Consider the following 13338-nt stretch of genomic DNA (forward strand, 5'->3'; position numbering starts at 1 on the left):
ATGATTCTATTTAATTGTATCACAAATTCGTTCTGGGGAGTAGCACCAGGAGTTTGGTTATCACACGATCGGTCAACTGGGTCAAGCATGGAACTATACTAGTAAGTATTACTAGTACAAATGCACATGCGTTGCACCGGGCAAAAAGAAGAAACAACTAGCTTCATATTCCATTGTGCACCATTTTATATATCCAATTTTATTAAACATCGATAATAATAAGGTAAAACTGATTATTACTTTTTGTAGAATCAAGTCTTTATCAGATGGAAGAGCAGTTTTGCATGGAATAGTTTGTCAATCATTATTTGGCTTTTCTGGAGAACATGAAAATTTCTTTATTTTTAATAGAAGTTAAGGTTTACATAAATATTGGAATACTTCTTTTAAGAATAATAAACATTTATAAAAATTAGAACATTAAAAAACGCATTTTAACAGGTGTTTTTTGTTTAAAGAATGTTTTGATTTTTTTTGTACATTTCCAAATGATTTTTTTTAGTAAAAATGAAACTTTTCTTGAAACTTTTTATGATTTTTAAAAAATTGCAAACATATTTTTTAAACAAGAATAGTGTGAACATGTGTAAAACTGTGAACATTTCAAAACTAATTTCTTCAGTAAACAATTTTGAAAAAGTGCAAACATATTTTTTTGAAACAAAAATAGTGTGAACATGTGTAAAACTGTGAACATTTTAAAACTAATTTCTTCAGTAAACAAATTAAACCGGCCACATGCAAGGTCGGGTTCTGTGCTCTATATACAATTATAAATCGAACAAATATTTTAAGATTACTAAGTAAAACCAAGTATAATAGTAAGAAGAAGACGCCAATGAGTAATTGGAATGTATCAAGTCCTGAAAAATCATCTTAGGTGTTTTACAGTTAGTCAGCGGACACATGACCACCGACACAGCACTACCCATTTTATAATCAATTGTTTCGTCTAAGCACCATCAGCTGCTCATTACGGACAGTCCAAGAGCATTAAAGCAACCATTGAAGCAAAGCGGCAACAAGCTAAGTCTTCGGCTGATCTCCAGCAACAGAGGTGGCAAGGTGGCGTCGGTGAGGGTCAAGTCAAGCCTGACGAACGTGTCCTTCAGGTTGTACGGCGTGTGTCGTTCCTGTGTGCCGGCACGCCAAAGAGTTCCCGCCCATCTCGCCGCTGGTCGTACATAGGGTGGTGGGAGGACATCGCTGCGAGCCACCGTGGTGGTCGGTGGCGACCTGGTTGCTGAGACACCAAAGTGCCTGTCAATTGTTAACGACGCCGAAGTGCCTGTCAATAAAATTTACTGGAAATACCAGTCTATATAGCTCAACATCAGGAGATACAGGACCACATGATACATTGGGTCTTTAACAGAATCAAATACATGGTCAGAGTGTTCCTGAGATTGATGGTTTTTCTAATCAGTTTTTGCTATTGTATAAGTTAGCCATGAACAAGGTTTGCTATTCTATAAGTTAGCCATGAGCCAGGTTTGCTATTCTATAAGTTAGCCATCAACAAGGTTTATACCATCTGTGAAATGACAATAATTCTGGAAAATAACAATAATAAGAACACCACTACAGCTATTAAAAAAAATCATGACGAGATATAGACGGAAAGAATGCTTAGTACAGATGCAATTAAAGGGTTTGCTACTAGTCAAGGAATATAGCATTACGTCAATAGCAAAACATGATTATATTACAGCCTTGTCAGCAAATTGAGAAATATTGGGCATCTCAATTCCTATGAGGAGAATTGGAGTTTCTGGAAAAGAGATTTCTGAAATACTGAAGATGCCTCTTTGCCAGAATGGCTAATCAACATGTTTATAAAATAGACTGAACAGTAACATAGTGGAAGTAAACCAAACCTTTTTATACTAACTATGTCAAGTTTCAGTGTTACATGAACACAATCCAACTACGACGACTTTGTATTGTCGCCGGGCTGTCGGAGACCACCCAATATATCCTCGTTTACTAAAGTACACCAAGGAATTGATTAAATTAACCTGTAAAAAATAGTAATCAATGTCTATGAGCATTAGAATATACTTAGTCATTACTACATGGAGCTAAAGCTGCAGTTTTTTTTATATGTATGTAAGTTAGTAGCTGATGTAATTCTAGCAGCACCTCAGTTGTCCTTGAGCTCCTCTGTACAACCTGAAACAAAGGAAATCCTCTGTACAACCTGAAGCAAAGGAAATAAACTACAGGATGGAGGCTATGGAACATACGCTTGATGGAATACCTCAAATTAAACTTTTGGGTTATGCTGCATAGAAACATCCTCTTTCCGGTGCTTCCCTGTAACAGAAAGAAGAACAAACAATTATGATTGAGCAGTTTGTCCCTGATCCAGAAAGGGAAATAAACAGTGGATTAACTATTGATATCTCAAATTAAACTTGAAGTATCTAAAACCGACACACATGGCACATGAATTTGTCATAGTTTGGCAAACATTGGACTAATGTAATGTACATGCGTCACCCAGCACCTAGCTTACAGAGATTGAATTGAACGCTCAGATTAAAGAGGAAAAAAGTAGCAACATTAGTACACGCCCAGGTTACACAAATTGATATTGATTCAAGTAAAATCTCCAAGCAATATCCAACACCGTTGAACTAATTTGGGAAAAGCCGATACATACCTCTGGTGTAGCACATTCGGACGGCGGATGTTCTTCCTCCGGCAAACTCCGCGGGATTTGAGGAGGGCGACGGCTGGCCGGAGAAGAAGAAGAATATTAGGAGGGAGGGGGAGGGGAGGAGGGCGGCGGATGGCTGGAGAAGAAGACCGCCCCCCGCGCGGTGGCGCCTGTATGGATCGAGGCACGGCAGCAGGAGGCTGGGGGTAGTGCCAGAGAAGATTAGGGGCGGGAGGGTAGAGTAGGGCAGCGAATGGGAAGGGGAGAAGGGCGGCAGATGGCTGGAGAAGAAGACCAGCCGCCCGTATGGATCGAGGAGCGCCCGCGGCGGCGCCGCCTGTATGCATCGAGGAGAGCACGCATATGCTCGTGTGTGCTGCCACTTCAAAAAGGAGCGTGGGTTGAATACCAAAAAACTACAGGGTCTTTTTGCAAGATTGAAACTTTTTCATCTTAGCCACTTAAAAAGGGAGCGTGGGTTCAATATCCACAACAGCAGGGGCTTTTCTGCAAAAACTCCGCGCCGGTGAACCCGGAGACTCAATCCGTACTTTATTATTAGGGAGAGACTTATTAAAACTAATGCACATATTCTTGCTTCTGTTTTATATCATCTTGGTAAATTGGTTTTTTAATTTGTTCTTTTAGAACATCATGATTAGTTCTTTGAGGATCATATCTATTTTATCTAAGAAGACTTTGGGATACAAAGGTCATTAGGCAAAGCTGTTCGCCACACACAGCGACTAACCTCATCTCTTAGTGAAGAGATCGTTAGCATGTGTGCTTTTTTATTTGAAGATCTTCACCTCTAAAGAAAACGAGATATCTTCAAACGCTTTCCTTCTTGCCGTAATCTCCTTTGTGGTCTGCCATAATAGCACACTAAACCATCTTGAGGGTACTGATGAACCGGAGCCAAGAGACAGTACTAGCAATTCTCGCTTTATGAACGAGAAAATATATCACCATTGAAAGCACTTCCTGGCATGGCAGCGTTTCCATTGTCCGAGGGTTCCGAATGACAACAAAGATGACACTTGATGCTCCCATGAAATCATGCTCATGGCTCCTTGTGATCAATGCCATCACAGCCTTGCAATCTTGCTTTCCCAGCATGGTGTTTACATTGATCTGTGCACAACTAACAAGAGGAGGGATTGAGGATGAGACCGTTTTAAGTGATTTTTGCATCAACGAATGCTCCTAGAAAATTTTAAGGGGCCCCAAATTATAATTTCGTCCTGGGCCCCTAAATTCTCAAGACAGGCCCTATACCCCACATGTCTCATATACTATCATGTAGCATTATATATATTATTTTGTTATTTAAAATATGTTATATACTATATTTAAGATATTTCAAAGCAAGTCACATGAAAAATTGCATATGAATCCATAGTATTTGTTATATTTATGAAATACGTACATATTTGTACGTAAAAAAACATACTCAAAATATGGTACATACTACCTAAAATTAGCATATATACTACCTAAACATTGTTATATACTACATACCACACGTATATACTCTCGATTTCGACAGATACTACATACAATATACAAAACGCAAGTGATGGCAACTACCACTGCTTGTAGGAAACATTTGTAGTGTTACTATTCATTAATCAGGATGCGGAATAAGTTATTCTTCACCCAAATAATCTTACGATCGTTTCATAAATAAATTACATATGAAATACAAATAGTTACATTCATGTTGATTTACTACATAAAATGTGGCATAAAAAACAAAAATATAGATCATAAGACCACAAAAATTGCATTTTATGTATATTTTACACTATGTTTTTATATCTGTAATTTTACGTAACATAATTTTTTATGGTGATTACATATTTTGTTATGTTCTCTTATTGCGTATGAAATAAGACAAAAATTTACCAAACGTAAAATTACGATACATTGATGATAAAATAGAGGGGGTATACATATTCGTCACCTATATATATACTCCTACTGTACGTATAACAAAAACCAAAAGATGACAGTTCTTGTTGGTCAAATTAACCTCTCTCATCACATGTCATAGTGCTGGACGGCGACCTCGCGGGCCCACACGAGTGAGTGTCCTAGGAGTACCACGTGCATGTGGCCCAAACATGCATGTCAAACTTTTTCTGCAGTGAACATGCGACCAAAGGAGTTTGGTGTTGAAAACTGAAAAAAATAGATAACATCTATTCGTTTTTTATACATTGATTGATTTCCGAGGGATTTAGATGTGCAAAATCAAATTTGATCTACATGAGACCCGTGATAGTGCATGAAAATAGATTGCAAAATCATATCTGTATGTGTCCATGGGTGCATGTTTAGTCCCCATGCAAGAAATTTCTAACATCTGAAATCTTAATTTTAAAATCCAATAAATCCAAAATTAAGTTGAAATTCATGAAACTTATCGTGGTGTGTTATGGACACCAATAGACTGTGAATTTTTTTCAAATTTGAGACAAGTTTTGATATAATCTTCTTACATATAGGAAATTATAAATAATTATCAACCAATATCGCAAACGAACTCTTTATTCGAATCGTGTGCGTCAGACCAACAATGTAAGTGCCATGCTTCGGTTAAGCAATAAAGCGGCAGAATTAATCATCAAAAAGAAAAAATCAATATAATACGTGCCGCGCACGCGTCCCGTGTGCCGTACGAGCATGCATGAGTTGACGAGACACCTGCTAGCAGGCAGACCGGGAGGCCGAGGCATGCGCGTGTTCGCTACGCACTCAACGTGGGGGGTGCTAGTAGTCCGCCGCGTAGGCTCACTGGGAGGCGAGCCAGCTCTTTGACCGCCGCCTACCTTGTTCCCACTGCTCCATATTAATGGCGCCCCGCCTCGCTCCGTGAAATGATGGTATAGGAATGCCAGAAGGCCGCCGCAGGCTCACCGGGAAGCGAGACAACCTTTGACCGCCGCCCGCCTCGCTCCCACTGGTCCGTATTAATGGCGCGCCCGAGCGGCCGCACCCCCTGTCCTCGCCACACACACAATCCCCTCTCTCCGTCCACATCCTCGATGCCGCTCTCGGTCCTCAAAGCCGGCACCCCGATCCTCGCCACACACACAATCCTTTCTCTCCGCCCGCATCCTCGACGCCGCTCTCAGTCCTCAAAGTCGTCGGTGTATGAGGATGCCGCCGATGCGCCCCATCGGAGGGAGTGGCGACGCTGGGGCTGCTGAAGCACTAGAGCACAGTGTGAATATGGAGACAAAGGTTTCCGTCGCCACCGATGAGGTGGAGAACGAGGCTTCCAACAAGCGGAGGCGGGTCGAGAAAGAACCATAAGCGACTCCAGCAGGCCTAGACTTCATCAGCAGCCTTCCCTATGATATGTTGACAGTCATCATATCCTTCCTCCCAACCAAATATGGGGCGAGGACAACCGCCCTTTCACAGCGGTGGCGCCCCCTATGGCTCTCCACCCCTCTCAACCTCCTCGACACCCACGAGTTCTACCATGGATATCACAAAAGCTTGGATTCATTCTCCCAGAACCTCGCCAGTCACCATTGCCCAATCAGAGGCCTTATCACGGGCAAGTTCCGTTCCAATGGCAAGAATCGAGCCAAGCTTGACGAGTGGTTCCGATCCCCCGCCCTAGATCAACTCGAGGAGCTCAGTTTTAATGATGGGCATATGTGCTCGCTGCCAACGTCCGTGCTCCGCTTCGCACCCACGCCGTGCCTCGCCAAGTTCATGTACTGCCATCCCCCCTTAATGACGCGCCCGCTCTTTTTCTACCATGACTGAAGCACCTCGAGCTCGTCGCCGTCTGCATCCCAAAGGATGACATGGAGTGCATGCTCCGCGGCTGTACTGCACTTGAGTTCCTTTGTCTTCAGATGATGAATTGGTCGAGTGGCTTCCACATCACCTCCAGGACTCTTAAGACTATTTATGCGTGTTGCTGGTGCTGCAACAAGAGATCACAAAACGTGGACCACAATATGGTCATTGAGGACACACCTTCACTTGAAAGATTACTTGTAGTTGATCAACAAGGTCCAACAAGAATCAATGTCATTTCTGCGCCGAAATTGACAGTGGTGGGCTACTCGTCTGTCAAACACTACTACTTTCAGGTACAACAGTCGCTTTCTACCTCTCCTTCTTGATATCAACATTATTTCTAGTTTGAAGATGTATATTCGTTTGTCATCTAGCAAAGCTTCATGTAACATCCCAAAATTCTAAATTATGGAATGTTACATTAAGTAAATAATTATGATTGTTTGTTTGATTGTGTGAGATTGAGTGGAAATTTAAACTTTTGAAAGTTGAATGAGAGGGAATAAAAAGACTTTCCCAAAACCTTCATCTTGCATTTTGATTTTCATGAATTCAAATTAATTTCATCACAAAACCCTAGAGTGAAGATAATATGACTTCTTCCATTTAAAGAAATGAAAAGGGGTTTGAAAATGATTTGAATTCCATTAGAAATATGTGAAATTTAGAAACTTTAAGCAACTCAATGAGTTCATGAGGGAAGATAAAATGACTTGTTCAAATTCGAAGGAAGAGAGTTGGAAGTTTCAAAGGAATAATCTGGAAGTCACTTTCAAGTTATTTGAAACACATTTTCCATTTGATGTTGTTTGAAATTCCAAATTCAAATCCAATTGTGAGTTATTTGGGTTTCTATTCAAATTATTTTTCTCCTGAAAATAAATAAATTGAAATAAGGGTAAAATGATTCCCTTCAATAGAAAATTAGGAGAAAATAAATTTGAAATTATTTTGCTATTTTAAAAATGATTTTTATTGATTTTAAATGCAACAGTACTGTTTGACTTTTATGAATTTTTATGGAATTTATTTGAACTTGAAAAATAGTTCATCTTATTCTTGGTGTTTTTCAGAACATTTTGGTATATAATATGCATGTGTAGATTTTATTTATTTTCTCTCTGTTGTAGTTTTTTGTTTTTGTTAAAAAACGCAAACACACGCATAGGTGCACCCAAGCCGGCCTGCTCGGCCTTTCGGCCCAGGAGCACTTTGGCATAGGCCTGCTTGCGCCCAAGCGCCCTTCAAACCGGTCGACCGCTCTGCCTCTCCCCTCGTTCGCCTCCTGTCGCCGCCACTGACTCGCGGGGCCTAGCCGTAGGTCGTCCCTAACCTCGTGCTCAACCCGCACGAGATAGAGCCGCTGCGCCGTGCTCCCGCAAACGCTGGCCGCAGCCCTCGCGGAGGACGCTTATCTGCAGCCCCGCGCCTCCTCTTCACGCCTATAAAAGCCCCGGGATGCCCTCATTCGATCCCGCCCCTCCTCTACTCAGCACGTCGCCCGCAGCCTCCGTCCTCGTCATGTGCATCTCGCCGGAGCCGAGCCATTCTGCCAAGGATTTTGTAGCCGGTGGTACACCCGAGCCCTCATTTCTCTATCAACTGGATCCCCGCTCCGACGCACATCAGTTTGACATACTTTTTGACCCCAGGTCCCGCCGGAGCCGCCGCCCCGACGCGCCGCACCCTCGCCAGAGCTAGGAGCCGCCGCCTTCGCCTCGCCTCGTCCCGACCCCGCCGACGCCCCACTCCACCACCACCCGAAGGCCCGCGTCGCGCTTGAGGGAGTCCTGGATTAGGGGGTCCTCGGACTGCCGGACTATATACTTTGGCCGGACTATTGGACTATGAAGATACAAGATTGAAGACTTCGTCCCATGTCCGAGTGGGACTCTCCTTGGCGTGGAAGGCAAGCTTGGCAATTCGGATATGTAGATCTCCTCCCTTGTAACCGACTCTGTGTAACCCTAGCCCCGTCCGGTGTCTATATAAACCGGAGGGTTTAGTCCGTAGGACAACAACAATCATAATCATAGGCTAGCTTCTAGGGTTTAGCCTCTATGATCTCGTGGTAGATCAACTCTTGTAATACTCATATCATCAAGATCAATCAAGCAGGAAGTAGGGTATTACCTCCATCAAGAGGGCCCGAACCTGGGTAAACATTGTGTCCCCCGCCTCCTGTTACCATCCGCCTTAGACGCACAGTTCGGGACCCCCTACCCGAGATCTGCCGGTTTTGACACTGACATTGGTGCTTTCATTGAGAGTTCCACTGTGTCGTCACCATAAGGTTTGATGGCTCATTTGATCATCGGCAACGATGCGATCCAGGGTGAGGTTTTTCTCCCGGACAGATTTTCGTATTCGGCGGCTTCGTACTGCGGGCCAACTCGCTTGGCCATCTGGAGCAGATCGAGAGCTACGCCCCTGGCCATCATGTCAGGTTTGGAAGCTTGAACTATACTACCAACATCCGCGGAGACTTGATCTTCGACGGATTCGAGCCCATGTCAGGTGCGCCGCACAGTCACGATGAGCATGACCTAGCTCTGCCGCTGGATGGTGTTCGGGAGATCACACATGTGACTACTCCGGCCCTCGATCCGGAGCAGATCACGCCGTCCGAGGACGGGTGGATGGACCCCGCCACGAAGGCCGCACACTCAGCGGCGATAGAGCCGGATACTGACTTCACCTCCTATGAGACCTGTGTTGCCGGACCCTTGGATTCATCCCCGGCCACAGACTCTGAACTGCCCGCATCCGTGCCTATCGAATCTGATTGGGCACCAATCATGGAGTTTACCTCCGCGGATATGTTTCAACACTCGCCCTTAGGCGATGTGCTAAATTCATTAAAGTCTCTCTCCTTGTCAGGAGACCGTTGGCCGAACTATGTCCGGCTTGAGTGGGAAGCGGACGATGAAGAAATTCGTTCCCCACCCACCACCCACTTAATAGCCACTGTCGACGATTTAATCGACATACTCGATTTCGACTCCGAAGACATCGACGGTATGGACGATGATGCAGGAGAGGAACATGAACCACCGCCCACAGGGCGCTGGACAACCATTTCATCACATGATATATACATGGTGGATACTCCCAAAGAAAACAATGACGAGGAACGGAAGGATGCAACGGAGGATAATCCCCTCGAGAAGCAACCAAAGCGCCGCCGTAGGCGCCGCTCCAAATCCCGCCTCGGCAAAAACAGCGATAACAGCGCTGGAAAGAATAATACCCCGGTCGACTCCCAAGGAAACGACGACCACATGGACCCAGCAACAGAGCAGGATGAACCAGCGGACGGCGAACATAGTACGGAGCCACTGCCCGATCACGGCGACGCCAAGGGTAAAACTAATCAACCTGTCTCCGGAGAGGAGAACAGTCCGGACGACGATGCACACATCATCCCGGAAAGGCACTCGGAGCAAGAGAACCTCCATAGAAGGCTTATTGCCACCGCGAGGAGTCTAAAGAAGCATAAGCAAAGGCTTAAAGCCAGGCAAAAGACACTCAACAGTAGATGGAACAAAGTGCTCGACACTGAAGAAAAGTACTGGCAGTCGCCACACAAAGAGCTATCCAAAGCGCAAGCTGCTGCCTGAATTCGATGACGAGGCTTTGGAGCCTACACAACCAAAAAATAAAACGACCGATCAGCCGGATCGACCACCCCGTGGCCGCAATAGGACGGCTAACGATGTCGAACATAAGTCAGTACACGATTTACATGAGGACTTGCACCAAAAAGCCGGTCTGACCAGGTCCATCTACGGATCTAGGAAGCGCGCTCCGGCACAGAATCAAAACCGAACACTACAGCCGTCAGAATGCCATGACACATCCAAATACAGGGGTGCCGCGCACCCCCTATGCTTCATCGATGAGGTGCTGGATCACGAATTTCCCGATGGATTCAAGCCCGTGAACATAGAGGCATACGACGGAACGATAGACCCTGGGGTCTGGATCGAGGACTTTATCCTCCATATCCACATGGCTCGCGGAGATGATCTCCACGCCATCAAATACTTGCCCCTCAAGTTGAAAGGACCAGCTCGGCACTGGCTGAAGAGCCTCCCCAAAAACTCAATTGGAAGTTGGGAAGAGCTTGAGGATGCTTTTAGGGCTAATTTTCAAGGGACCTATGTCCGACCTCCGGATGCAGACGACTTAAGTCACATCATTCAACAGCCTGGAGAATCAGCCCGAAAGCTTTGGAACATATTCCTCACTAAGAAGAATCAAATTGTTGACTGCCCGGACGCCGAAGCCTTAGCGGATTTCAAACACAGTGTCCGGGACGAATGGCTCGCCAGACACCTCGGCCGGGAAAAACCGAGGACAATAGCAGCCCTAACAAGCCTGATGACCTGCTTTTGCGCGGGCAAAGATAGTTGGCTGGCCCGCAGCGGCACCAGCGACCCAGGCACATCCGAAGTCAGGGATGGCAATGGAAAACCACGACGCAATAAAAGCAAGCGTCGAAACAATGAAGACAGCCCAGACAACACGGCGGTAAACACCGGATTCAGGGGCTCTCGACCTGGTCAACAGAAAAAGCCATTCAAAGGCAACAGAGATGGACCGTCCAGCCTAAACAAGATTCTAGACAGATTATGTCAGATTCATGGCACCTCCGACAAACCTGCAAATCACACGAACAGAGAATGCTGGGTCTTCAAGCAGGCCGGCAAGCTAAACACCGAACACAAAGGGAGGGAGACACCAAGCGAAGACGAGGATGAGCCTCGCCAGCCGAACAATGGGGGACAGAAAAAAATCCCACCAGAGGTCAAAACAGTGAACATGATTCATGTAACGAAAAGGAGGAGCAAACACACACTCCAAGACGTATGCGCGGATGAGCCCGTCACCCCCAAGTTCAACCCCTGGTCGGCCTGCCCGATCACTTTCGACCACAGGGGTCACCCGACTAGTATCCGACACGGAGGATCGACTGCCTTGGTACTAGACCCAATAATTTACGGATACCATCTCACCCGAGTCCTTATGGATGGTGGCAGTAGTCTTAATCTGATATATCAGGACACAGTCCGCAAAATGGGGATAGACCTGACAAGAATGAGCCAAAGAAATACTACCTTTAAAGGAGTAATACCAGGCCCAGAGTCCTGCTGCACGGGCTCTCTAGTACTAGAGGTTGTATTTGGTTCTCCCGACAACTTCCGAAGTGAAAGGTTAACCTTCGACATTGCTCCATTTCGAAGCGGCTATCAAGCACTACTCGGAAGAACGGCCTTCGCTCGTTTTAATGCAATACCACATTACGCTTATCTTATGCTTAAGATGCCCGGTTCACGTGGCATCATCATAGTTAGCGGGAACACAGAGCGTTCCTTACGTGCAGAAGAATGTGTGGCGGCTTTAGCAGCCGAACATTGAACGACCTCTGCAACCAGAATAAATGATCGGCCGTCAAGACCGCGGACACGGCTAGACGAGTCCGACGCACCCCTAGCTGTAACAGCTCAGATAAACTTGAGATTGGGTTAAGGGATATACCCCCATAGGTGGCGCTAGGGGCTTCCCGCATGTAAAAAGGCCTAAAGTTCTGCTTGACCTTATTTAGATTAAATTTTAATGGTTTATTAAGAATAACCAATTTTTCGCACGAAGACTTTCACCTGGGTTTTTCTCTTTTATAGATGATAATCATGCTACACCCTTCCAGGATACGGCACAACGGAGACACAGGCGCAGACGTGCAACAGGGCCCCGCTCAAAGGTTTCTTTTTAGATTAAGACCCTGTGTAAACCTTTTTTACTGTCTCTTGTTGCTTCACACCCTCCGGATACTCAACATAACCAAGAGGGATGCTGGCATTCTTAACATTTCGTCACGTCATACTAATGCACGTACCTAGAAATTCAAGGCTTATTATCGAGGGTGTTACTCACCCCAGTATACGTTGTAAAGACTGAATACCTTAGGGAGTGTTCGGCGTCGCGAGTTTGGCCTTATATGCATCAGCTCTAAATCATGTCTTTGGTCAATAGTTGGGTTTTCCCAGCTCCCGTGTTTTGCTAACTTATGTTCCGCTCTATTGGCTAAGGTGGCACCGGGAGAACTACTGCGATTGTGCCCTGGTTCATCTGGATGAGCACCTCCGTAGAGAAAGCTGAAAACCGACTGTCATGATAAAGCGCGAGACTGGTCAACCACTCGAGGACTCAGCAGGATCTTCATGATTCCGCCGCATTAACGAAGGACCGGTTTCCCGGTCATGTACGTACGCGCATCATATTCGGATAAGCGCGGAAGTACCAGGGGCTATATAGTAGCCCCTCTGTCAAACTCCTATGGCTAAGTGAAAGTGTTAAAGCAATATAGTATGATTGCCTTGTTCTCCGTGCTAACACCTCCTTCATGGACCAAGACGTTGGATCAAGTGTGAATACATGCTTTTCCGAACACCCCCGCATTATATGCGTGGGGGCTGAAGCCGATGACTGCAAACTTTCAGGTTATATGCATACATAAACAGCCGCAGAGGAGGCATCATAATACTTTCAGGAAAAAGTATAAACACAGCCTTTATACATCCAAATAGCATTGTTTTTACAATTTGGATACATGTCACTCGAACATGACACTCTTTGAGCACTGAGCCTCTATTAAACGAGCGCCTTCTAGGACTTCTTCAAAATAGTGCTCGGCCGAGACCTGGCCTACGGCCGGACCCCGGGTTGCAATAGCGGTGGCATCCATCTCTGCCCAGTATGTCTTAACACGGGCAAGAGCCATCCGCACACCCTCTATGCACGCCGACCTCTTTACAACATCGATATGTGGCACAGCACCAAGGAATCGT

At 45.3% G+C, this 13338-nt stretch overlaps 1 long non-coding RNA gene across 1 annotated transcript; it reads right to left on the reverse strand.

Moving 5' to 3' along the window:
• Positions 1-819: 819 nt before the first annotated feature.
• Positions 820-3063, reverse strand: LOC125550000 (uncharacterized). The gene is made up of 5 exons (XR_007301528.2): positions 2666-3063; positions 2261-2316; positions 2143-2172; positions 1878-2018; positions 820-1260 (listed from the first exon to the last, which is right to left on the reverse strand). It is a non-coding gene; the product is annotated as an uncharacterized LOC125550000 (long non-coding RNA).
• Positions 3064-13338: the final 10275 nt, after the last annotated feature.

The sequence above is a fragment of the Triticum urartu genome, chromosome 1A (assembly GCF_056163025.1).
Source record: "Triticum urartu cultivar PI428250 chromosome 1A, HENAU_Tu73, whole genome shotgun sequence".
NCBI classification, from domain to species: domain Eukaryota; kingdom Viridiplantae; phylum Streptophyta; class Magnoliopsida; order Poales; family Poaceae; genus Triticum; species Triticum urartu.